The sequence below is a fragment of the Phoenix dactylifera genome, chromosome 13 (genome assembly GCF_051530095.1).
Source record: "Phoenix dactylifera cultivar Ajwa chromosome 13, Ajwa_hap1_PhDact_Kaust_v1.1, whole genome shotgun sequence".
Taxonomy (NCBI): Eukaryota; Viridiplantae; Streptophyta; class Magnoliopsida; order Arecales; family Arecaceae; genus Phoenix; species Phoenix dactylifera.
This window is the reverse complement of record NC_143202.1, coordinates 13,935,947-13,962,882: the sequence shown is the minus strand read 5'-3', so window position 1 is coordinate 13,962,882 and position 26,936 is coordinate 13,935,947. Positions and strand designations below refer to the sequence as shown.

The window sequence follows — 26,936 nt, the reverse complement described above, 5'->3', positions numbered from 1 at the left end:
ATCGTGATTAGGAATTACAAGTAATCAATTTGATTGATAAGAAGTTGAAGAAGGAACAAAGGGAATTAATTAATTGGACTTAAACACAAATCCTACTTCGAGTAGGATTCCTAGAGTCCTAATTGGATTAGGACTGGGAATCCTAGTTGGAGTAGGACTGGAATTCCTACTTAGAATAGGATTCCTACAATCCTAATGAGATTAGGAATTTTGAATTAAAATTAGATTCCTACTTGGAGTAGGATTCCTAGAAATCCTAATTGGATTAGGACTTCGGATTCAAATAGAGTCCTAATTGGATTAGGACTAAAATTAAATACATCCTAATTGGATTAGGATTCCTTAAGTCTAAATTAATCATTAATCTAATGAATCAACATGACTCCTAATTGGATTAGGATTGAAGAGTTCAATTGAGTCATGGTTCATTCAAGTCCTAATTGGATTTGGACTAGCCTAGATTGGATCCAAATTGGTTCACCCTTGGGCTAAGCCTAATTGGATTAAGGCTAAACCACATTAGGGCCACCCAATCCTCATTAGATGAGGATTAGGGCAACATGAAAGGGAGGGGCTCACGCCCCTCCTCCTTGGATCTCTTGGTGCGGCAACAAGAGGGGCCGGCGCCCCTCTTGGTAATACATCAAGGGCTCCTAACTTGTAGGAGCCCTAGATGTTATAAAAGGAGGACTCTTGGGGGCTGACCTAATGGATATAGGAGCTCTCCCTCTCCTCTTCCAAGCCGTGGCCACCCCTCTCCCTTCCTTGGTTCAGCCGCCATCAGCAAAGGGAAAAAGAAGAGGAGGCGTCTCCCTCCTCTTGGTCTTCTTCCTTGGCTCCAACGCAGGGAGAAAAAGAAAGGCTGCAAAGGGCTTCGTTCTTCTTCCTCTTCTTCATCCTTCTTCTTCCTCCTCTCAAGCACAATCAAGGGTTGATTGAAAGAGAGGAAATCAGCCATCAAAAGAAGTCTTTGCAAGGGAGCTAGCACCCCGAGAAGACAAGAGAGTTTTGATCAGATCACTGCTTCGTGTGGATACCCGTAGAGGCCAGGCACTTGAACGGCTTCAAGCGAACCTTCATCCTAGACCACGAACTTCAGTTTGCGGTGATCATCTACCCGCACAAGGTGAAGATCTGATCTTCTAAATTCATTTAAAAGTTTTAATTCTTATCTAACTACGAACGGTTCATGAAACAACGTTCATGCGATGAACGTCGATCCCGCTTATGCCGATTCCGCTGCCATCTGAATTTTTTGAAATATCAGCGGCATGGGCGGGTTCCCAACACGGATGGATTTTAGCATGGCTACAGGTGAAAAGGTCTCCTGATAGTCAATGCCTTCACGTTGACTATACCTTTTCACCACAAGCCTTGCCTTATAGGTCTCTACCTCTCCATCCGAACCTATCTTTCTTTTATAGATCCATTTACATCCAATAGGTACAATACCTTCTGGTGGATCTACTAAGGTCCAGACTTGGTTGGAATGCATGGAGTCTAATTCTGACTTCATAGTTTCCAACCATTTCTCGAAATCGATATCAGATATCGCCTCGTTGTAGGTTTTGGGATCCTGTACGTGATCCCTATCTCCCACTAGGAACATTTCCTCAGTATCCTCTTCTAGTATACTTAAGTATCTATCGGGAGGATGGGAGACCCTACTTGATCTACGAGGTGGTCGAGGGACATCGTGTACTGGCTCTGTGTGAATGGGTTCGATAGGATCCATGACTCATTGCTTTTCAGAGACTTTCTCTTCAAGCTCAATTTTTCTCCCACTGCCTCTATCAAGGATAAACTGGTTTTCCAAGAAGATGGCATGACGGCTCACAAACACATTGTGATCCTCTGAGACGTAAAAACTGTATCCTAATGACTCTTTAGGATATTCTATAAAACGAGCACTTATGGTCCTAGCCTCTAGTTTGTCCGCCTGTAGTCTTTTGACGTGGGCCGGACATCCCCAAATCTTAAGATGACCAAGACTTGGTTTCTTACCATGCCATATCTCATACGGTGTGGTAGGAACGGATTTAGAGGGAACTCTATTCAGTAGATATACTGCGGTAAGTAAGGCATCTCCCCAAAGAAACATAGGTAAATCAGTGAAGCTCATCATGGACCTGACCATATCTAATAGGGTCCGATTCCTCCTCTCTGACACCCTGTTGAGTTGAGGTGTCCCCGGAGGTGTCCACTATGAGACTATGCCATTTTCCTTGAGATAGTCCCGGAATTCCCCACTAAGGTATTCTCCTCCTCGATCTGATCGAAAAGCCTTAAGAGGTTTTCCAGTTTGTTTTTCTACTTCATTCTTGAACTCTTTGAACTTTTCAAAAGACTCAGACTTGTGTCTCATAAGATACACATACCCATACCGTGAATAATCATCGGTAAAGGTAATGAAGTATGAATAACGTCCCCTGGCTAGCACATCGAATGGGCCACATACATCTGTATGTACTAGGGTAAGTATTTCAGTGGTCCTCTCCCCATGTCCTACAAAGGGCAATCTAGTCATTTTTTCTTGAAGACAGGATTCGCAAACTGGATATGACTCGGAAGTCAATGAGCCAAGAGGCCCATCTTTATCCATTTTGTTCATTATGTCCTCTCCAATATGGCCAAGCCTAAGGTGCCACAAATACTTTTGGTTTATCTCATCCCTGGATCTTTTGGATCCTTTGGCACTCACTTCCTGCTCGGTAACATTCACAGATACATCCATATGTAAATGATAGAGACTGTCAATCATAAAACCACATGCAACTATTTTATTTCTGAAATAAATAGAACAGCTGCCTTTGTCAAAAGTAAAAACATGACCTTCCTGTGCTAGACATGAAACAGAAATCAAATTTCTGCTAGCAGCAGGTACATAATAGCAGTCTCTAAGTAATAAACTAAAACCAGACGGTTGTCGTAGATGGTAGGTGCCCACAGCCACAGCAGCAATTTTTGCCCCATTGCCAACCCGAAGGGTTACTGCACCTTCCACTAGCCTTCTACTTTCCTTTAGACCCTGCATGGTAGTGCCCAGATGAGCACTAGAACCAGAATCTATAACCCAACTAGAAGTAGAAGAAACCGTTAGATTAGTTTTAATTATGAGCAAGTCTATACCTTCTGAAGGTATGTCACCTTTCTTGTTCTTCAGGCTCTCGAGGTATGAAGAACAGTTCCTCTTCCGGTGGCCGTCGACATTGCAGTGGAAACATTTTCCTTTGTCATGGACCTTTTTCTTTTGAACTTCCTTCTTTGGCTTCTTGTCTTTCTTCTACTTCTTAGCAGGCTTCTTTTTCTTCCAAGTAGACTTTCTCTTGAAACCAGAAGTCAACTCAGCAGCAAGGACATTGCCCCTTGAACCTTTCAAGGCTCCCTCAGCAGTTACCAACATATTTATCAGCTCAGTCTTAGTGCATTCAATCTTATTCATGTGGTAGTTTACTATAAACTGACCAAATGAATCAGGAAGTGACTGTAGGATCAAATCCACTTGCAATTCCTTGTGCATGTTCATACCGAGCTTCTCAAGCTCCTCAAGGTCCTTGATCATAGTCAGACCGTAATCATGGACGGACTGCCCTTCGTACATCTTTGTCTTGAAGAGCCTCTTGGACACTTCAAAACGAGCTGTGCGACTCTGCTCACCATACAACTCTTGCAGGTGTGCCAGTATGTCCCTAGCAGTCTTTATATTTTCATGCTGGCATTGGAGTTCATTTGACATGGATGCCATCATATAGCATTTAACTCTAATGTCATCATCCATCCACTTTTGATGCATCTGTCGCTGAACATCAGTAGGACGTGTTGGTAGTGTGGGGATATCTGAATCGAGTATGTAGCCTATTTTCTCACAGTCCAAAACAATTTTGAGGTTTCTAAGCCAGTCCTTGTAATTGGTTCCGGTCAGTCGGTTGGTCTCAAGAATACGGGTCAAAGGGTTTGAAGCTGATATTGTATCTGCAGAGAGTAAAGATTCTAGTTAGACTTTTGTACTTGATCATTAATTTGTTCTAAGGTCTTTTAGAACAAATGTACCTCCCACTATTTTCTGGAATCCCTTACACTCCCCTGGTAAGTAAACGGAAATCCTACGCGACTAGGGTTTCTAGTAGGTACTGCGGTCTCACCAATCTACATGGCACCTCACCTAACAGTTATTGGTGACATATAGATGGATGAGTGTACAACTCTTGTACAATGTTTCTCAAGCATGTTGCAGTGCAACTTGGTCTCTAAGCCATGAAGACCTCACCTAACAGTTATTGGTCCCATTTCTTAGTTAAGTCAGACCCACCGTATAATCGTAGAAATAAAGTTATCATTGGGTCCTCACCTAACAGTTATTGGTGCCCAACCCCACCTTTACCCTACAACATCTCATGTCTATAGAGAGGTCCAGCCCTCCGATGCAACTTGCCCACTGTGTCCAGCCGAGACAAATCAACATCAGAAAGATCTTAGCAGCTCTACTACAGTGGAAGATCTATTGACTTAATATTGGTTAATCAGGTCTCAGTGTTTGCAACTTGAGCTCTTCATAAGAGGTAATCGAACAATTGGCCAGGTAAGCAGGTGGGAGGCTCCCCTTACTCAGAGAGTAAGGTCCTAATTAAGTAACCACCTTTCATGCTTTTCTAGACACCAATTAGATCAATTAATCTAATATGACTTGCTCATGTCGGTTCACTCTCGACTTGATTGAGGAGGTTTTAATTTAGGTCTCAATTGGGTTTGCTACATCACATGTAAACCTATCTACCCGACTCTCATTCACATCACATGCAAACGGCACATTGCAGGCAGTTATAATCGCAGCAATAATTAAAGCTAAACTTTAAATAGGTGATGATCATGGATTCTAGTTAGGTCGTATTACAAGCACATGCACGTCAATCGATCAACTGGTCTTCAACTCTTGAATTGGTTCCAAGCCTCTTTGATTCGATCCTTGATCAACTCTTGATCCAATCGCCATCAACCGCTTAGATCACCTGTTCATCTCATGCCTTGTCTTCAACTTGATCGTTGACGTACATCACATCACAGAAATACAACCAGATGTAAAATAAAAATAATAATAAATTACATCTCCTTTTAGGAGGCATGCAGGCCTCTCAAAACATCAAATAAGATGCATGCAAGCATCTGAAAAATTACATGACATCACAGATCGCATCGCAGGTCATTACATTTGATACCAAAAGGGTTTGAATCCTATGATCATCACCACATGCAGCAATTATAATTTTCAGATCTGAAAACTAATTGATTATCTTATGACATAGGTTGCTGATCATGCTAATCATGATTCTAAACTTTGTAATTCCATTAACAATGCAATTAGAATCATCTTTTTATCACATAAAAATCAGCATGTAAAAATCAGCATCCTAGAAAAAATCTGCATGCAGAAAATTTTCAGCATGCATGATCATTCAATTTTCAGATCTAATAAGCCTACTAATAATTAATCCTTACCTTAATCTACGAAGCCTAGGCTCTGATACCACTGTTAGAACCCGCCCATGCTGCTGATATTTAAAAAAAAAAATCAGATAGCAGCGAAGAGGCATGTGCGGGATCGACGTTCATCGCATGAACATTGTTTCATGAACCGTTCGTAGTTAGATAAGAATTAAAACTTTTAAACTAATTTGAAGATCAGATCTTCACCTTGTGAGTGTAGATGATCACCGCAAATCTAAGTTCGTGGTTTTAGAAAGAGGGTTCGCTTGAAGCCGTTCAAGTGTCCGGCCTCTACGGGTATCCACACGAAGCAGAGATCCGATCAAAGCTCTCTAGTCTTCCCGAGGTGCTAGCTCCCTTGCAAAGACTTCTTTTGATGGCTGATTTCCTCTCTATCAATCAACCCTTGATTGTGCTTGAGAGGAGGAAGAAGAAGAAGGGATCTTGAAGAAGAACCAAAGCCTTCACTGCAGCCTTTCTTTTCCCTGCGTTGGATGAAGGAAGGGAAGGGGAGGAGGCCGCCAAGGCTTCTTCTTCCTTTCTTCTTGCTTTCAGCTGAAACAAGGAGAGGAGGAGGGGAGGGCGTACGGCAGCAAGAGGAGGAGCTTCTCTTCTATTAGGTCAGCCCCCAAGCCTCCTCTTTTTATAACAAGTGGAGCTCCTAACTTTTAGGAGCTCCCTTGAATTAATTCCAAGAGGGGCGCCGGCCCCTCTTGTTGCCGCACCCATGAAGCCAAGGAGAAGGGGCTTAAGCCCCTCCTTCTTGTGTTGCCCTAATTTTCATCTAATGAGGATTGGGTGGCCCTAATGTGGTTTAGCCCTAATCCAATTAGGCTTAGCCCAAGGGTGAACCAATTTGGATCCAATCTAGGTAAGTCCTAATCCAATTAGAACTTAAATCAATTTTGACTCAATTGAACTCTTCAATCCTAATTCAATTAGGAGTCTTATTGATTCATTAGATTAATAATTAATTGTGACTTAAGAAACGCTAATCCAAATTAGGACATATTTAATTTTAGTCCTAATCCAATTAGGACTCTTATTTGAATTCGAAGTCCTAATCCAATTAGGTCTTCTAGGAATCCTATTCCAAGTAGGAATCCAATTTTAATTCAAAACTCCTAATCTAATTAGAATTGTAGGAATTCTATTTCAAGTAGGAATCCCAGTCCTATTCCAACTAGGATTCCCAGTCCTAATCCAATTAGGACTCTAAGAATCCTACTCAAAGTAGGATTTGTGTTTAAGTCCAATTAATTAATTCCCTTTGTTCCTTCTTCAACTGAATATCAATCGAATTGATTACTAGTGATTCCTAATCACGATTCAACCATCGGATCGGTCAATACTTCTAGTGTGTGTGACCCCATAGGTTCTACTTTGACTGGTAGTGAGATATATTATGATCTCTATCATAATATCATTGAAAACTCCTTTCAATGGATTGGAACGATTCCAACTCTACTCTTTAGGGTTTATCGATCATCGAGATAATCCCTGTGAGTCCCACCATCCACCAGTGACACCTAGCAGCATGTACTGGCTACCCAGTAGAATAGAATGATGAACCTCTAGGTGCAGTTATCGTGTGATACAGTCCTACTATCGTGGATCCCTACAGGACGGAGGTCATGGATAACTCGTCAAACCCCCTTCGTCTGTCATATGTCAAGATTTATTCGACTCGAGTTCGATAGTGGAAAACTCTTTCTCCACTTTATATTACTGCCCTGGCCAAGGTCTTAGAACTCAGTCTAACAAATCACATAGGATCACTCCTCTTCTATCAAGGTCGATAGATTCCATGTAAGTGCATACCCTACTCCTACAGTGAACTTACTGCAGCCAATCTACACTATAAGGACCCATATGACTAGAGACCATGTATACGTGTAGTCAAACTACAATAACCTCACTGTGAGTAGCTGAAGCACCGCAGGTCAAAGGACCAGTCATACTACTGCAACATCAAGCAAGTCACTGACGAGTGGATAGACATCCAAGTGACTTCTTATCTTGGTCACGCTCAGTACCCTTGTTCTCTAACAAGCACCTGCACTATCACTTCAGTGTCCCTACACTGTGGACTCAAGTCTCGTCCATCCAGAAGGAAAGTGATCTGTGCACTGATCGGATCGATCACCGTCCTCGTGATGATCCATTGATCAGGAGCATTTAGAACTTAATTACCAATGATACATGGCTCAAATTCTCAACTCTTGAGAATATGCATCATCATCTTATTAATTTCTTCGACGATTCATAGACACATAAATAATATGAATGAAAAGATGCCTTTTATTTATTCAATAATAAATAGTCAAGTACAAAATTATGTCCCTAGAAGTAACAATGTGTCAGCCAGATTGGCTTCTAGGGCATACATCTAACACTTTGGTACCGGACTAACTAAATTTCTAATTCAAGGACGGAAGGTCACTGGGTGCAGTCAAGTACTTACGAAGTTGGTGTGTGAGTCAAGATGGAATTGACCCCTCCTGGTGACAGGAGATAATGCCCTTGTGTTCAATTTAACAAAATGTTGGCCAGGATAATTCTTGTGAGGAATCATAAGATTTGTAAAAATTGAATCATAGAGTGGATATACTATTACAGAGTTGACAGAACTCTGATGTCATCCTGGCAGTAGGAGTCATAGGGATGAATTATACAGTAACCATAGTCCAGGGTTCCAGAATATTGCTTCGCAATAATTCGGCCTATCCGGACGTCGGGTACCATTGCTAGATGGTCACATCGATTAGTACAGAAAATCGTTTCTGTGCTACCGGCTTAGGTTCGAACCTATGGGGTCACATGCATAGAATTTTTCTAGGTTGATCATAAAGACTGATGGACGATTAAGAATCATCCAGGGGTAATTTGGTCAATTCAATTGACAAATTATCCTAAGTAAAATGTTGCTATAAAATAATTAATGAATTATTGGAGGATTAATATGCAATTAGATTGTTAATTGACTCAATTTGATTGAGTAATAGAGCTTGGGTTGAGCCAAATTGAATTAGATTCAATTTGGGCTACATTAGGGTTTGACCTAATTAGATTGGATTTAAACCAAGAAGATTGGGCATGACCTAATTAATGAAACTTGACCCAATTGGATTGGGCATGATCCAAGGTCCTCATCTGATGAAGATTCTGAATTCAAATATTTGAAATTTGAATTCGAGATCAATTCCTGAAAATTAGGAACCCAGTTTTGGAAATCAGGTGACACATGTCACCCTCACATCAATGGCGCCATAGATGGGATTTTTTTAGTTGATGGCGCATGATGACACATGGCAAGGATCTATGGTGTGGCGCCATTGATGAGAGCACAAAAGTGCGATCTATACATCACTTAAATTAGTATTATTGCTAACAAATAATGATAAAATTGCTGTATTAATATTATATTTTTGTGGGGTGCAGGTGATCCGAAATCAAAGCTAAAATGCACATTGGGTTCAAAAAGATGCATCACTATAGGTGACCAGCCAACCGCATGGGTCGACCCCAGTTGCACACTAGGAGGAGGCCAAGTTCAGCTGTCCACTTCATCACAGCTTCAGTCTTCTATGAGCCCAAGCATCTGAGCCGCGTGCAGCCCATCCACCCGCGTGGAAGAATCGCGAAGCATCTTCCGCGTCTGCTTCTCCAGAGCAGCCCAACGTGTGACCCCTCATCCAGTGTCCGTGCAACCTCCCAGCACCCAAATTTCATCCTTCGATCCAGCCATCCATCATCCATGGAGCTTCTTCCGCGAGCCATCCACGGTTCACATCTCCCAAGCTTCCACGTTCACAGCACGTCCCAGCTCCATCCGACTTCATCGCAGCGTCCACGTCCGAGTTCCTCACGAGCGCACGCCTCGTCCGCACCTCATCCCAGCAAAGATCCATCTTCCCATCCCATGATTTCAGCATCAGCGATCATCTCCCGTCCGCGTCCATCCTTTTCTTTCGGATTAAGCAAGCAATCAGCCTTCCGTCTTCCTCGCAGTCCACACATCCTTCCGTGAAGCCTTCCTGCATCCAACTTCTCCCAGATCTCCCAGCCAACCGTGGTGATTCACCCGTATCCACAGCATTCCCAGCCGTCTGCGAGTATCTTCAGCCGAGCCTGCCACGCCACGTCAGCCCCAAGGATCCGTGATCAGCTCCCATCCCGCGTTTGGCCTTCTCGCATCCGGGATACTCGGAATCTCCCCTTATCCTGTGGGATCAGGGACCAATCGCAGCATATAAGAGGGTTCTCTCGGTTGGCAAAGGGGAGGGCAGTTCATTCAAAAAAAAAACAGAGCCTCATTCTTTCCCATTCGGCAGGAAAACAGAGGAGGGCCCTCTGTCAAAAGAAAAAAAAAGAGAAAGGGAAACAGGGCCTCCCCTGTTTCCGAAAAGAAAAGAAAAAAAAAAGGGGAAAATGAAAGAGGGATTAAAGTTTTCAATGAGTGGCTAAAGACCTAGGGAGGGAGATGGATGAACCTTTGATGTATTGCTCTTTGAAGTAAACTCTAAACTTTTGCCTTGAATGAATTATATTTACTGATATATTTTTGATCCATGCATAGTTATTTCGTAGATAGTTCTTAAATGGATTATGATTATTGATATATGGATTGCTTTAGTATTTGATTCGTCGTAGACGTAGAAAGCACGACGAATGCTTAGAAATTGAGTTCATATGTTCATGAAATATATACCATGATTAGATCTATCCTACATTAAATCTTAAATCAAGAACCATAGAGTTTATTCCTTGGATGCAATATCATCAAGGGGGATTCCAGATCCCTACCATTTTTATTTCATTGAATTGTGTTTATTATTCTCTGCATTTTAATTTCTGAAAATCAAAATATAATTTTAATCCACAAATTTATTTAACTGAAAATTACATCTAAAAATTACGCTAATAATCTATAGATCGTTCCCTGAGGATTCGACCTCGGACTCCCGAGATTTTACTACTTGTGCGATTCTCCTGCACTTGGGGGAACAATTTTATTTTTGCATCAAGTTTTTGGCGCCGTTGCCGGGGAACGGCTGATTTATTAGTATAATTTTTAGATTTAATTAGTACTTTAGTAGTTAGTCTTTTTGTTTCGAAAAAGAAAAAAAAATCTTTACTGCTGTTTTTTTATTCCCTGCATAGTCTGCATCAAACTCTGATATCAAAGAAATTAACCGTCTGATTGAACTCAAATTTGGTCGTCAGGTGCAGGACCGTTCTTTTATCTGAACGGTCTGATTGACATTCTAAAACTTTTAAGACTATCAGATTAATACGAAAACTTGCTACTGTCTGTTTTGAATTTTCTGCATTTAATTGTTTTAGATCAGAATTTTATAGTTATCATATCTCATTAACCCTTGTTGCTAATTGAAAATTTAAAAAAAAAAATAAATAATTTGCTTGATCACCTATTCAATGAAATTTAATGTCATGTCATAAAATATTAAAAAAAAAATTTCTTGATTGTTGCATATAGTATATGGCATCAGCATAAAATACTCTAAGGGCTGAACCCATTTAAAAAGATAAGGTCGGAATTTCATCACTCGTCCTTAGCCCAAAAATCACCCCATTGCATAAATATCCTAAGCTTAATTAAAATCAACTAGACATTGGCCCCTAAGGACATTCGAGCTCAATAGGATGAAGACCACCGAAAGTTACACCAATTTCGCTCTGTGGCTTAGTTGATGTCTAGGCAAGCTTTGTCCCTATAAGGGAGACAGTTCATCTGTTCGAGGCAAGTGGGTTTTAAGTGGGACCTTTGCGAACGCATCGTGACCCCTCCACTTACTTGGGAGCTTACCTGGTCAACTCGGTTCATTAGACCGGATTGGAGGCTTAGGTGCCCTCTTCAAACCAGTTAGGAGCTGTCTAGAAATTTAAGAAAAATATTAGAAATTGAGGTGTAATGTTTAGTTGCATGTTTGATTGTGAATAGATTTTTGTCTTAGGGTGTAGTTTTAGGGTATCTTTAGTTGGTACTTATATTTATATTTATTTAAAAAAATATTAAAAAAAAAATTTAATTAAATTTTGTATGCTAGGTTGGGATAGGGACGACACCGGTCGATTAAGTCGTACAACTTTAGATCATCCCTTAAGACACATCCTTGAAATTCCTTCACAGTATCTCATACCTTGTGAGATGGCAAATTTTTCTGATGATGTAGGAAGTCACCATGGTGATGAAGGTAGACCCCCAGTTATGACACTTCGACAATATTTACATCCCACTAGGACTAGTCAACCTTCATGCATGATTATTCCTGAAAATGTAGGACACTTTGAAATCAAACCAGGAGTAATTCAATTGCTGCCAAAGTATCATGGAATGGAATCCGAGAACCCTTATCTTCATCTTAAGGATTTTGAGGAAATTAGTATCACATTTAGAGTTCCAAATGTATCGGAAGATGTCCTTAAATTGACCTTGTTTCCTTTTTCTTTAAAGGATAAAGCCAAAACATGGCTGAACTCCTTGAGACCTAGATCGCTAGGAACATGGCATGATATGCAAAGAGAATTCTTGAAAAAATTCTTTTCCGCACAAAGGACTAACTTTTTGAAAAGGCACATTAGTAATTTCCAGCAAAAAGATCATGAAACATTTTATGAATGCTGGGAGAGATTTAAAGATTTGCTTCTCTCTTGTCCTCATCACGGGTTTGAAACATGGAGAACCATTAGTTTCTTTTACGAAGGGTTGTCTCCACAATTAAAACAATTTATAGAGACTATGTGTAATGGACTATTTTTGGAAAAGCAACCCGATGAGGCATGGGATTATTTAGATTCTCTCTCAGAGACTGCACAATTATGGGATACAGGGGATAGAGTGAATAAACCTTTGCCTAAGCCTACTAGCGTTGGACAGGGGGGCCTTTATAACCTTAGTACTCAGGATGATATTCAGGCTAAAATGGCAGCCCTTACTAGGAAGGTAGAGGAAATTGAACTTAGAAGGATTGAACCCGTCAAGACCATAGAACATAACAGCGAGTGTTGTAGGATTTGTGAGATGCCTGGCCATCTCACCACTGATTGCCCCACAATACCCGCATTCAAGGAAGTCTTGCATGATCAGGCCAATGTTATGAATACATATCAAAAATCTTTTAATAATCCTTTTTCGGGTACTTACAACCCTGGATGGAAGAACCATCCAAATTTCAGGTGGAGGAATGACCAACCTCAACAAGTATATAACCCAACTCCTCCACCTCCGCAACCTCATTATGCACACGCACCCCCTCAAAAACCCAGTCTCGAAGAAACTTTGCAATCTTTCATGCAAGGTCAAGCTAAAATCAATGATGATTTAAGAAATCAACTGACAACGCTGACTACTGCTTTAAGTGCTCAAGAGAAAGGTAAGCTACCAGCTCAACCACAACCTAATCCTCAAATCTATGGCGGTAGCAATGCATCATCTTCAACTTCGTATAAAGAACAAGCAAAGAGTATAATAACTTTGCGAAGTGGAAAGGTTATTGACCGACCAGTCCCAGAACAAACACAAGTCATACCTGATTCTGACCCTCCCAAGACAAAAGAAAAGGATAATGAAGAAACTGAAGCACCAACATCTACTGAAAAAATTGAATGTCCTTTTCCTGCACCATTTCCACAAAGATTAAAGCCCTTGCAAAAGCTTGAACCAAACTCTGAAATTCTTGAGCTTTTTAAGCAAGTAAAAATCAATGTACCTCTTCTTGATGCAATCAAACAAGTGCCCTCCTATGCAAAATTTTTAAAAGATTTGTGCACTGTCAAGCGTCGTTTAAATGTCAAGAAGAAGGCATTTTTGGCTGAAAATGTAAGTGCAATTTTACAGCATAACATTCTTCCTAAATATAAGGATCCAGGTTGCCCAACTATCTCGTGCATCATTGGCAATTTTAGAATTGAGCGAGCATTGTTAGATTTAGGAGCGAGTGTGAATTTGTTGCCATATACGGTATATGAGCAACTCGGTTTGGGTGAGTTGAAGCCAACAACTGTGACCTTACAATTAGCTGACAGGTCAGTGAAGGTCTCTAGAGGGATTATTGAAGATGTGTTGGTCCAAGTAGACAAGTTCTATTTTTCTGTTGACTTTATCGTACTGGACACACATCCGGCTTCCAATTCACCATCTCAGATTCCGGTCATCTTAGGACGTCCATTCCTTGCAACTTCTAATGCATTGATCAATTGTAGGAATGGTGTCATGAAGCTTTCTTTTGGCAATATGACCTTGGAACTGAACGTCTTTATGTTGCCCAGATAGACAACCCAAGAGGGGGGGTGAATTGGGTTTTAAAATAATTTGGCTATTAAAACTTTTGTGGATAACTAATTAATGCTTTTGCGAGATGATTAATTAGTTTCTATGTACGGTGAATGAAATGCGAGAGATAGAGAGAGACAAACAATCACAAACACAATGTTTTATAGTGGTTCGGAGCTAACCCTTGCTCCTACGTCCACTCTCCAAGTCTCACTTGGGAATTCACTATAACCCCTTGGATTACAGCCGGTTGTTTTCCAAGCTCACAACCAAACTTGTTGTTTTACGAGCTCACAACGAACTCGGTCGGTTTTCACAGGCTCACCGACTAGAACCACCCCGATTGTTTTTCCGGAATCACAATCGAACCATTGAACACGTTGGTTTTACACTCGGCTCACCAACTGATGACCCAAAGATTGATTCAAAGATTGATTTTGATGATCACAAAACCTTGAAGTATAAATACTAATGTTTGTGTTGCAAGGAGAAAGATATTTATTTTGCAAGGAACATAGCAAGTTGGAAGAATACAAGAAGGCCTCCAAAGTTCTCAAGAAAAGTTGGAAGAAAGCTACAATTCATTGGCCCAAGCTTCAAGTTCAAAGAATTCAAGTTGAAGGAGCAAATTCAAAGAAAAATTCAAAAGAATAGTCCTCGAGTCGACTCCTGGAAGTTTCGAGTCGACTCTGGCACTCTAGAGTTTCAAGGAACAGTGCTCGAGTCGACTCCGGGACTCTACGAGTCGACTCCGACTGAGAACAAACAAAAAGACAGAGAGTTGATTTTCTGCGCTACAGTGATCTCGAGTCGACTCCCAACTTCAGGAGTCGACTCCCAACTTCAGGAGTCGACTCCCAACTTCAGGAGTCGACTCCCAGCTACAGTGCCGGCAGACTACTATTCACAGATCAACTCCTGTTTCAGCCGAGTCGACTCCTACTTCAGCCGAGTCGACTCGAGCACGCTGGGAGGCATAACGGCTAGTTTTTTCTTGATTCCAACGGCTCTATTTTTGTCTCTAACGGCTAGATTTTTGTTGGGACTCCCTCTAAAGCTATAAAATCAAGAGGAGAGCTAGGGGAGAAGGTATGGAAGTGGGAGAAAACATTTAGGAAAGAGATTACAAGGAAAATCTCCCATAAGCACAAAAAGGGCCATCCAAAGAGAAATAGAGAGAAGAAGAGCTTCCAAGTGTATCCTAAAGCTTCCTCTCCATCCGTGTGCTGCCGCGGTGATCCTCTACTTCGTGCCAAATCAGAAGAGGGTCAAGTAAAGAAGAAGTCGAGCTCCTCCATTTTCAAAACTCGTTTGAGGGCTTCTCTTTACTCTATCTGTTTATATTGTTATATTTGCTTGTTTAAGAAGCTTTGATTTGTTTTATTCTTTGTTTTAATATCTTGTAACTTGATTCAATCAAGGGATTGAATCAAGGGGTTAAAGATTTGTTGGTGAGCCAAAGGGAAAACCAACGGTGTAAGGTTTGTTGGTGAGCCAAAGGAAAAACCAACGGTGTAAGGTTTGTTGGTGAGCCAAAGGGAAAACCAACGGAGATAGGTTTGTTGGTGAGCCAAAGGAGAAAACCAACGGAGATAGGTTTGTTGGTGAGCCGAGGGTAAAACCAACGTGTAAGGGTTTGATTGTGAGCCCGGGAAAACAATCGGGGTTGGTTCTAGTCGGTGAGCCTGTGAAAACCGACCGAGTTCGTTGTGATCTCGCAAAACAACAAGTTGGGTTGTGAGCTTGTAAAACAACCGACTGTAATCTAAGGGATTATAGTGAAATTCCCAAGAGGTCTTGGGGAGTGGATGTAGGTGCTGGGGTGCACCGAACCACTATACATCCTTGTGTTTGTGATGCCTTATCTCTTGTATTTCATGCCTTCCATTCATGCTTGATTGTGTAATATCTCTAGCTTTGTTTTCTATAGAGTTATAAGTGATTTGCTTAGCTTCCACTCCATTCTTACCATACACATAGATTAAAATTGATCATACAACTATAAGTTAGTTTTAGATCAATTGCACCCTAAAGCCATAGTATAATTGCTCTAGCTTAATCTTCCACTGCTTTACTTGTAATTGCCTAGAGCTTAAGTAATTAACATCTTATTATTCCGCTGCATTCTATTCAAAGTAAAAATTAGGGAACATAATTTTTAGAAAACCCAATTCACCCCCCCTCTTGGGTTGTCACCTTGGGCAACAAGTGGTATCAGAGCAGGTGCTCAAGATTAATTGTTGATCTCACGATCAAGAGCCAAAGATCATGACAACTCAAATAGATAGTTTTCTAGGAGAGGGACAATTAATTGATAGGCCTCCACTGTTTAATGGCATAGACTACACATATTGGAAAGCACGCATGCGCATTTTTATTCAATCACAAAACTATTATTTATGGAAAATCATAATAAATGACCTTCACACACTCTCTCAAACTATTAATGAAAAGGACTTAGCACAATTGAATGCTAATGCTATGAACATATTATATTGTGCTATTCATGAAACGAAGTTTAATGAAATTTCTGCATGCTTATCTGCTAAGTAGATCTGGGATACTTTAGAAAATATTTATGATAAATCTCAGATTAGCTCACATGTGCTTCAATTGCGTACTAACAATGAGATTGCAGAATCCTCCACAGTAGCCGAGTCGACTCCCAGTTTGTCCGAGTCGACTCCTAGAGAAGAACAGTCTGAAAGGCAGAGACACAGTCTTGAAGACCCTGTGAACGAGTCGACTCCAAGTAGTTCCGAGTCGACTCCCAAGTTAGCCGAGTCGACTCCAACAAGGCCCGAGTCGACTCCGAGGCAGAATAATTCAAAAGACAGAGAATCATCTTTTAGGCCTCTGAGAACGAGACGTCTCCCGAAGATCTCGAGTCGACTCTCAAGTCAGTCGAGTCGACTCCAAGTAAACTCGAGTCGACTCGAGGAAGAAATAACAGCAAGAAAATTCAAAAGCTTCCTAAAGTCAAAGAAGAAGAGGAAGCAAGAAGAAAGGAAGAAAGAGATAAAAAGCAAGAAAGCTAGAAGCAACAATGAACTACAAGAGGTAACTAACTTATGTTTTATGGCACTAGAAAATAAAGTAAAATCTGAATCTAGTGAATTTCATGAAGAATTTTCTTATGATGAACTTTTAAATGCTTTCCATGATTTGTATGGTGAATGTAGAAAATTAGCTATGAAAAATAAAAATCTTAAAAAGCTAAATTTGCAAATTTCAAAAGAAAGAAATTCTATTGCTGAAATACAAGACAAACTAAATTCTGAAAATAAAAGCTTAAGGTTAAATTCAGAAGAATTGATTCAGAAAAATCATAGCTTAATCAAAACAAACCAAAACTTGAGTAAAGAAGTTGACCAACTGAAATCTCCTATTAACAAGTTCACTGTAAGTTCAGAAAGATTAAAAATGATGTTTGAAAGCCAACATGCTGATTTTGATAAATCAAAATTTGGCTTGATTCCTTCACTTAGCAATGAATCCCTAAAGAAAAATGTTTTGAATTTATCAAGCAAACCATTAAATAAGATAACATATTTCGAACATGAAAAGAATGGACATAACAACTTTACCTATCGTTCTAACATAATTAAATCAAGTAGTAAAGTTATTACAATTAAACAAATTTGGGTTCCAAAAGGAACCATATGTCCTAACTCTCAAGGACCCAAGCAAGCTTGGGTACCCAAAATGAAAATATGAGGATGTAGACATAGATGTGCCAAGATACCCATGGAACAAATAGAACCTTCATACAAATGGGTGCTCTAGACACACATCAAAAATGAAACTTAAAATATACTTATGAAAAGTAATTTTAAATGAAATAATAATAATAATGAAATCAGTAATCCTTGCATCTCATCATTATTTTTGCTTTAATATTTGATATGAATTGCTAGTATTGATCAATTTTGTGATATAAAAAATACTTTTGGAAATATAATCAAATCATTTCATTTTATAGTATACTTTACTCACTATTGGATAAGTTGCTAAATGATTAAACAATTTATTAAGAATAACTCTATGAATTCTCTATATGCTTGATTGAGAGTTTTTATCCATGGCATTATTGTTTAAATGATAATGTGTACTTGGTATGCTTTTGAATATATGCACTATGAATACCAAGATTAAAGAAACCATCTTTGGCATATAAAATCAACTCATGCTAGTATGTACTTAATCTCAAAAGACCTTGTCATTGCCTTACTTAGATTATCTTCTAAAAGGTCAAAGCTTGCTATGCATGTTAACTAAGGAAACAAACAAAATCAATTTCTAAATCTAAAGATGTTGTTTCCATCACTAAGTTTTCAAAAGCTTACATTGGATGTGTTCTTGGCAAATAAAATTGAAATATTTTCTGTATTTGCTAAATCATGTAAAAGTGTTTCAAATGATAAAGGTTTCCAAACTGTGAAGATAAAGAGTATCATGGCACAGTGTTGAAAACCAAAATCCTGATAAAGTTTATACAGAAATTAATTATTTCAGCACCAAGGACACCTTAAGTAAAATAGGGTTAATAGAATTCTTGAAGAAATGAAAAAGACAATTGTGTATGATAGTCATCTACTTAAATGATTTTTAAAAGCTATCATCACCGCTTGTCATACATATGATTTCTATTAGATCTATTTTTGATGAAAACTCCTTTTGATCTTCTGAAAAATGAAAAATGAACCATTGCATATCCTTCATATTTTTCAGTCATACACGTTATGCTTGATATGTTCTTATGAAAATAATGCCAAATCTCATAAAGATATCTCTATCCTTGGATATCGTTCATCAAGCAATGCATATAGAACATTTATGAAAAGATTCTAGTTGTAGAAGTATCAATTCATTTTATTCTTTATGAGACTAATGATTTATTATCAAAATACTAAAATCAAATTATATATGTATATGGTTAATCTTTTATATATAACAATCCGAAAACTTGTTAATAATTATAACCAAATTGAGTTTTTCAGAAATGCACTTAATGAAGAAAAATTGATGACTACTAAAAGACTAAATCAAGAAAAGATGAAATAGATCTTGATTCTTGCATGATTAGAAGTAAAGATCACCATTATCATTTGCTTGCTTTATGAGCTTTATATTCTATCAAATGAATGTGTAGAATGCACTCCTAGGTGCTTATTTTATTAAAGAAGATATATGTTAAATAACCACCATATTTGAAAACACTCATTACAAATATGATAAAGCAATTTATAATTTGGAACAAGCATCAAAAGCATGATATAAAAGCTTAAGTAACCTTTTTGATAGAAAGTAATAGTGATAAATATACACATCAAAAAGAAGAATTTGTGATATCTTATTTGCTCAAAATATGCATTGATGACATCATTTTTGGTTCTACTAATGAAGAGTTATATGAAGATTTTACTGAGCTCATGTAAGGTGAGTTTGAAATACGTATGATGAATGAATTAACATCTTCTCTCAAACTCCAAATTAAGACAAACAAGAAAGGGGATCTTCATTGACCAAAGTTAGTCCACAAGAAAACTCTTATAAAAGATTGGCATGAAGAAGGTATGTCTATAACCCCATCTTGTAGAATTTGAAAAGGATGAGCAAAGTAGATCTATTATTTTAAAGCTGTAGTGAAGCATGATAGAATAATTATTTTATCATACAGCTAGTAGACCAGATTGTATGCTCATTATGTGCACTTGTGCAAGCCTTCAATCTAAGTTTAATGAATCATATTTTATTGATAACAAATAAATCATAATCTGAATTTTGATAGAAACAACTGTTTAAGATAAGTTGATTAAAACTTAGCTAGCATGTCTTATTAATAATTATCTTAAGCAAATAAAATCTAAACTAAATCGTTTTTGAGAAATTGATTTGACCTTGATAAAACTTCCTATTGCCTCACATACTTGTCCTTGAACCATCTTGGTTAATGAAACTATCTCTTTAGTTCAAGTGATATGTGCTTGCTTATATTTAGGCAATCTCTGGCGTAAAGTGACTCAATATTCAACTATTGTCATATCTTATATTGAGTCATCTAGTTAAAAAAAAAATATGTTGGATGAATGTTTTGTATCTTGAAGAAACCAATGACTTTCTTTCAAGAAAGAAAAGGAGTTTGTTAATAATGCAGGATCCTTGAGCAAGAAAATGAGAGATCTCAACTTGAAGGATATCTCCATGTAAGATACAATAAACATTCACTTGCAAACAAGAGAGAGGACCTTCTTCAGCCAAAGGTTCATACATAAGAAATCTAGTAGGTATTTGACTGAAGAATGCAGAATGGATTGGTAATTCTAGATACTTCTTGAGAAAAGTCAACAACTTAAGTCTTATTATGGCATGATTAAGTTCTTTAATTATTAACTTTTGATATCATGGCTCTATACATATTGATTGACTTATGCTCTTAGAAATTGTTTCATGGTTTGCCTAAACTAAATGATTTCTTTGCCTATATCATAACCATGAAATACACAAGTATATGCTTAAAAGTTTGATGTAAAATAACTTGTGAGAAGTTATGAATCCATGAGCATAATAAAAATGTTGTTTGCATGATATACATATATATGATACACAAGATTAATTCTTTATTCTGCTCTTTCATGTAAATTACTTGAGAATAACAAAAAGAGAGAGAGATAAAGAAAAGAAAATGAATATTATTCAAGAGGTGTAGAATCTAAGCAAAGGCAAATACTCCAATCTTAAGGAAAAGTAAAACAAGCATAATATATTTGGCACATTTGGAAGGGATAAAATCCATAATTAATTACACTTAAACAGGGAGAATTCGAAGCAAACATTTTAATCCTTCTATATTGCTCATCATAGGGATGGTGCCAATGGGGAGGCTAGTGGTAGTACCCGGCACTATTTGACCCAACTATTCGGTGTAGGGCATATTAGGGACGGCACAAGAGGGAGGCTAGTGGTAGTACCTCGTGCCCCTTTCCAACTCCACCGGATAGGGAGCAAATCGAATATAAAGCATAAGAAAGTTGAAAATGAAAGACAAAGTAAATGAAAATATATAAGAAGAATCAAGTCTAATTATTAGTCACTTGAAAACACACCATAAGGATGAAGTCAATGCAAGATGATATTTAAATAGGGGGAGTGTATTTGAAAAGAATTGACTTTGATCCTTGACATGCTTGTTATTATTATTTTAATGCATGACTTAACACTTAATATATTTTGCATATAGTATGATGTCTTGATTTATGGGTTCTCAATATTTTGTAATGTTTCATGCTTGGACAATTTGATTGAATGCATGAATTGCTATATAACATCTTTTGTTTAGTTTTATTGAAAAGAAATTTCAGATTTGTCATTCACAATCATTGTTAAAATCTGAAAGCTAAATAAAATTGTAGAAAGGAGAAGAGAAGAATATCTCTATTTAGGAAAAATAAATTGATTTTGATCTATCTTTCTACTCGCCTAACTTTGATATATAATGTCCTAATACTTGTTAAAATATCCTTTATTTTGTATCGAAACTCAAAATTAAACACAAAGATTCTGAAAGTGCTTTAATGGTATTGAAATATGTATTTTTCAATCATAATAATTTAAGATGAGCCACAATGTGAAAGATACATATCTCAAATTATGACTTAAAAGGCCTCTATTGAAAATATTTATGAAATTCAGAATTTGATTTTGTATAAAAGCTTAAACTCCATATGATTACTAAATAAAATGTTAATGTAAGAAAAACAGAATTTATTTTGATTGCTCCGATACGCATCCGAAACATATCTTTTCTTATCATTAAAATGTACCAATATTGGTCTCAATGATGTGTCTTTCAATGATCTTGATTGCAAGTAAATAATTTTAAAATATATGACTTTATTTTAATATTTAAAAATTTATTGAGTTTCATGTATACATTGCTGAAAAATTGTGATTAAGAAATTGAGTTCTATAAATACATATACTTCCATGATCATCTATATGTTTTTTCTCTCCTATATCATTAAAGACTTTCATCAATAGAGTGAATGATCTAAAAGAAAGAAAATGTAAATGCTTTTGAAAGAAACTAAGCTTCAAATGAATTACTTTTGATTAATATTTTCATATATTTTCTCTAAGATTAGGAGAAAGCATAACTTATTCTTAAAAGATTAAAAAGAGTGATTACTATAAATTGTGAATATTTCTAGATCACTCTACATTCTTGATATCATAAAGTTTCAGCTCTATTCACGTTTATCATTAAAATCTGAAATTCGACAAAAGAAAAGAAAGATTAAAGAAGAATGCAACTTTTAAGGGGGAGCTTTAGATATTCAGTATCTTATCCTAAAGTCACTTCAATTTGATGCATACCTTGCACTTTATGGATTGATTTTGATGAACCTCCTTATATTGCAAGACATGCTTTAATTACCTTGAGATGAGTTCTATAAAGGTTGTCTTATCTCAAACCTTGAGTCTTGTGAAAATAAGCTGAAACTTATAGAAAATATATTTTTGAGATTGACGATTTTATTGAACATTATCTTCAAATTTTAAAACTCTTAGATGGAATGATCAATTGAGGGGGAGAAAGAAAATTTCAGAAGGAGAGGTCTGATGGAACTTAATTGCATAAATTTATAAAGGAGAGAGAAAGAATACTAAATGAAAAGTGATCCTAATACTCTCCAATATGTATCATCTGAAATTTAAATCTGAAAACCTTTATGATACACCTTGAGGCGTGTTATTTGGTTAGTAAATCTTATGCATAAATCATGAACCAAATTGCAAGTTGATCTTAAGAGCCTTTAACTTAATGACAAAGGGGGAGAATAACGTGTTGAATGGTCTTGAGTATCTCTTAGAAAATTTATTTTTGAACTTCACTAATGAGTCCTAATTGGCTTGCTCTTTAGAACTTCAATTTTGTGCCAATTCATTATTTTATGTATCAAATTGTGCTTATTCTCTAAAGAAATAAAAGAAAGTCTTTAAAAGAGCTCTAAGATGTATCAAAAATTGCATGAATTCATATTTTGGTATTTGTGCCCCAATGTTCTTATTATCATAAAAGAACTTTGAAGACATTAAAAATTAATGATCCAACATGATGATATGTCTCTCAAATATATAAGTTTTGATCTTTTACTCTGAAAATTAACTAAAATTGCTCTCATGTTTGATAAAATACTTAATAGATTGGGCAAAAGATCTTAAATGAACAAGCTTTCATACTTATTATTGAAGAGAGGTTAGATTTCCACTCGTGTTTTCTTTGAATATCATTTGTAGTACTTCTTGGATTAACCTAAGGAAGATTCCACCTACACTTGAATAGAAAACTATCTGTGGTATCAAATTAGAAAACTTCTTGAAATCACATTTAATGTGTTCTGTTCTGAAATTATCTTAATTGGCTCTGATCTGTGCTCATTAATCTGATTCCAATATTATTGCCTTGAGTTATATGATTCATATCCTTGCAATAATTTAACATTCAAATCAGAGTACAATAAGAAAAAGAAATATATGAGTATTCTGATCTTTGTGCTTAATGTTTCCCTACCTTTTTGATGTTGTCAAAAAGGGGGAGAAATATCTAAGTATATGCTCATAATGCTTTATGTTTTGAATTGAATACAAATCAGCTGGAATTGACATATATTGATTATCTTAAGTTGATTAAATCTAAAGCATTATCATGAAGTATGTTTTTTAAATATATATGTTTTCTACTTCATGCAACTTTGCTATGTATTACTTCTAGAAAACAATATCTTTTATATTGCATATACTCTAAGTTTTGTCATCATCAAAAAGGGGGAGACTGATGACCCAAAGATTGATTCAAAGATTGATTTTGATGATCACAAAACCTTGAAGTATAAATACTAATGTTTGTGTTGCAAGGAGAAAGATATTTATTTTGCAAGGAACATAGCAAGTTGGAAGAATACAAGAAGGCCTCCAAAGTTCTCAAGAAAAGTTGGAAGAAAGCTACAATTCAGTGGCCCAAGCTTCAAGTTCAAAGAATTCAAGTTGAAGGAGCAAATTCAAAAAAAAATTCAAAAGAATAGTCCTCGAGTCGACTCCTGGAAGTTTCGAGTCGACTCTGGCACTCTAGAGTTTCAAGGAACAGTGCTCGAGTCGACTCCGGGACTCTACGAGTCGACTCCGACTGAGAACAAACAAAAAGACAGAGAGTTGATTTTCTGCGCTACAGTGATCTCGAGTCGACTCCCAACTTCAGGAGTCGACTCCCAACTTCAGGAGTCGACTTCCAGCTACAGTGCCGGCAGACTACTATTCACAGATCAACTCCTGTTTCAGCCGAGTCGACTCCTACTTCAGCCGAGTCGACTCGAGCACGCTGGGAGGCATAACGGCTAGTTTTTTCTTGATTCCAACGGCTCTATTTTTGTCTCTAACGGCTAGATTTTTGTTGGGACTCCCTCTAAAGCTATAAAATCAAGAGGAGAGCTAGGGGAGAAGGTATGGAAGTGGGAGAAAACATTTAGGAAAGAGATTACAAGGGAAATCTCCCATAAGCACAAAAAGGGCCATCCAAAGAGAAATAGAGAGAAGAAGAGCTTCCAAGTGTATCCTAAAGCTTCCTCTCCATCCGTGTGCTGCCGCGGTGATCCTCTACTTCGTGCCAAATCAGAAGAGGGTCAAGTAAAGAAGAAGTCGAGCTCCTCCATCTTCAAAACTCGTTTGAGGGCTTCTCTTTACTCTATCTGTTTATATTGTTATATTTGCTTGTTTAAGAAGCTTTGATTTGTTTTATTCTTTGTTTTAATATCTTGTAACTTGATTCAATCAAGGGATTGAATCAAGGGGTTAAAGGTTTGTTGGTGAGCCAAAGGGAAAACCAACGGTGTAAGGTTTGTTGGTGAGCCAAAGAGAAAACCAACGGAGATAGGTTTGTTGGTGAGCCAAAGGGGAAAACCAACGGAGATAGGTTTGTTGGTGAGCCGAGGGTAAAACCAACGTGTAAGGGTTTGATTGTGAGCCCGGGAAAACAATCGGGGTTGGTTCTAGTCGGTGAGCCTGTGAAAACCGACCGAGTTCGTTGTGATCTCGCAAAACAACAAGTTGGGTTGTGAGCTTGTAAAACAACCGACTGTAATCTAAGGGATTATAGTGAAATTCCCAAGAGGTCTTGGGGAGTGGATGTAGGTGCTGGGGTGCACCGAACCACTATACATCCTTGTGTTTGTGATGCCTTATCTCTTGTATTTCATGCCTTCCATTCATGCTTGATTGTGTAATATCTCTAGCTTTGTTTTCTATAGAGTTATAAGTGATTTGCTTAGCTTCCACTCCATTCTTACCATACACATAGATTAAAATTGATCATACAACTATAAGTTAGTTTTAGATCAATTGCACCCTAAAGCCATAGTATAATTGCTCTAGCTTAATCTTCCACTGCTTTACTTGTAATTGCCTAGAGCTTAAGTAATTAACATCTTATTATTCCGCTGCATTCTATTCAAAGTAAAAATTAGGGAACATAATTTTTAGAAAACCCAATTCACCCCCCCTCTTGGGTTGTCACCTTGGGCAACACCAACCAACCTCTATACCTTTGATTCAATCCCCCGATTGAACCAAGCAAAGACAAGATGGAAGTAAAAAGGAGTAACAGAAAAACAGAGCTTCTCAAAAGTAGATAAATAACAATATAAACAAAAGAGAAGTTAGAAGCCCTCAAACACGTTTGAGTTGGAGTAGAGTATGGCTTCTTGAACTTCGGGTCTCCTCTTGAATGTCTGGTCGACTTGAATGCAGGAGGAGATCTCTTTCAATGTTGGGAAGAAGTAGGTGGATGCAGTTAATGTTGCTCTTCCCTCTTTTCCGTTGAAAACCAGGTTGCAGAGATTGAAAGCATGATTACTTTTAGTGGAATGGTTGTTCTCTACCTTGCTACAGTCTTCTGTGGCTATTTAAGCCATCCCCCACGGAAACTAGCCGTTAGAGACCTTTTTCTGCCCGTTCTGCACACTCTGCACAGCCTGACAATATGTCCGTTGGTGGGTTGGAGTCGACTCGCGCGATCAGGAGTCGACTCGGCTGTAGCGGGAGTCGACTCATGCTTTTCTGGAGTCGACTCGGCAACTGTTCCGGATTTGAATTAAAGTCGCCTCTTCGACTGGGAGTCGACTCGACTTGACCCGGAGTCGACTCGCCAACTTCTGGAGCTGACTTGGCATTTTCGGAGTCGGCTCATCCCATGGAGTCCGTGGATCTATTTTTGAACTTGGTCCACTCGAGTCGACTCGACAATCCTGGGAGTCGACTCGGCGCTCAGAGCCCGAACTCTCGATCTACTATCTTTTGGCTCGTCCAGTCTTGGAGTCGACTCGAACTGTTCCGGAGTCGACTCGGCTCTCAGTTTCCGAAACTTAGTCTTCTGTGTTCTTTGGGGTCGCGGTGTCTCGGAGTCGACTCGTGCAATGCGGGAGTCGACTCGTGCAATGCGGGAGTCGACTCGAATCTCAGAGTCCGAAAAACGCTCTCTGACTTTTGCCTTGTGAACTGCTGAGAGTCGACTCTCACTATCTTTGGAGTCGACCTGCCAACCATCGGAGTCGACTCGCGTTCCACAGGAGTCGACTCGAATCTCAGGGTCGAAAACCGCTCTCTGACTTTTCTGCCTGTAACTCCTTGGAGTCGACTCATACTTCTCTGGAGTCGACTCGGTGAACATCGGAGTCGACTCGCGCACTTCAGGAGTCGACTCGTTGACAGGTTTTGAGTTGATACTTTCTGTTTGTCTGTCTGTTCTCAGTTGGAGTCGACTCGTAATGGTCAGGAGTCGACTCGAGCCAGTGCCAGTGATTCTGATACGCTTGGAGTCGACTCGTAATATCTCGGAGTCGACTCGAGTCTCAGATTTTGGTTCAAACTGACTTCTTAACTTATCCAAAATACCTTGAACCAAATCTAGAGACACTTAGACAAGATTTTCACTAAAACACTCAATTGAATTCATTAGTAAAATATAAGATATACTCAAATGCTTTGAGCTCATCAAAATCAAATAGGGTTTCAATCAATCACTCCACAATCTCCTCCTTTTTGATGATGACAAAACTTTGAGTATATGTAAAGTGAATTGCTCAATAAACAAGAAAATAAAATTCAT

At 38.2% G+C, this 26,936-nt stretch overlaps 1 pseudogene; it reads right to left on the bottom strand.

Annotated features, from left to right (window-relative positions):
• Window positions 1–12,076: 12,076 nt before the first annotated feature.
• On the bottom strand, window positions 12,077–12,174 carry LOC120106003 (small nucleolar RNA R71; annotated as a pseudogene).
• Window positions 12,175–26,936: the final 14,762 nt, after the last annotated feature.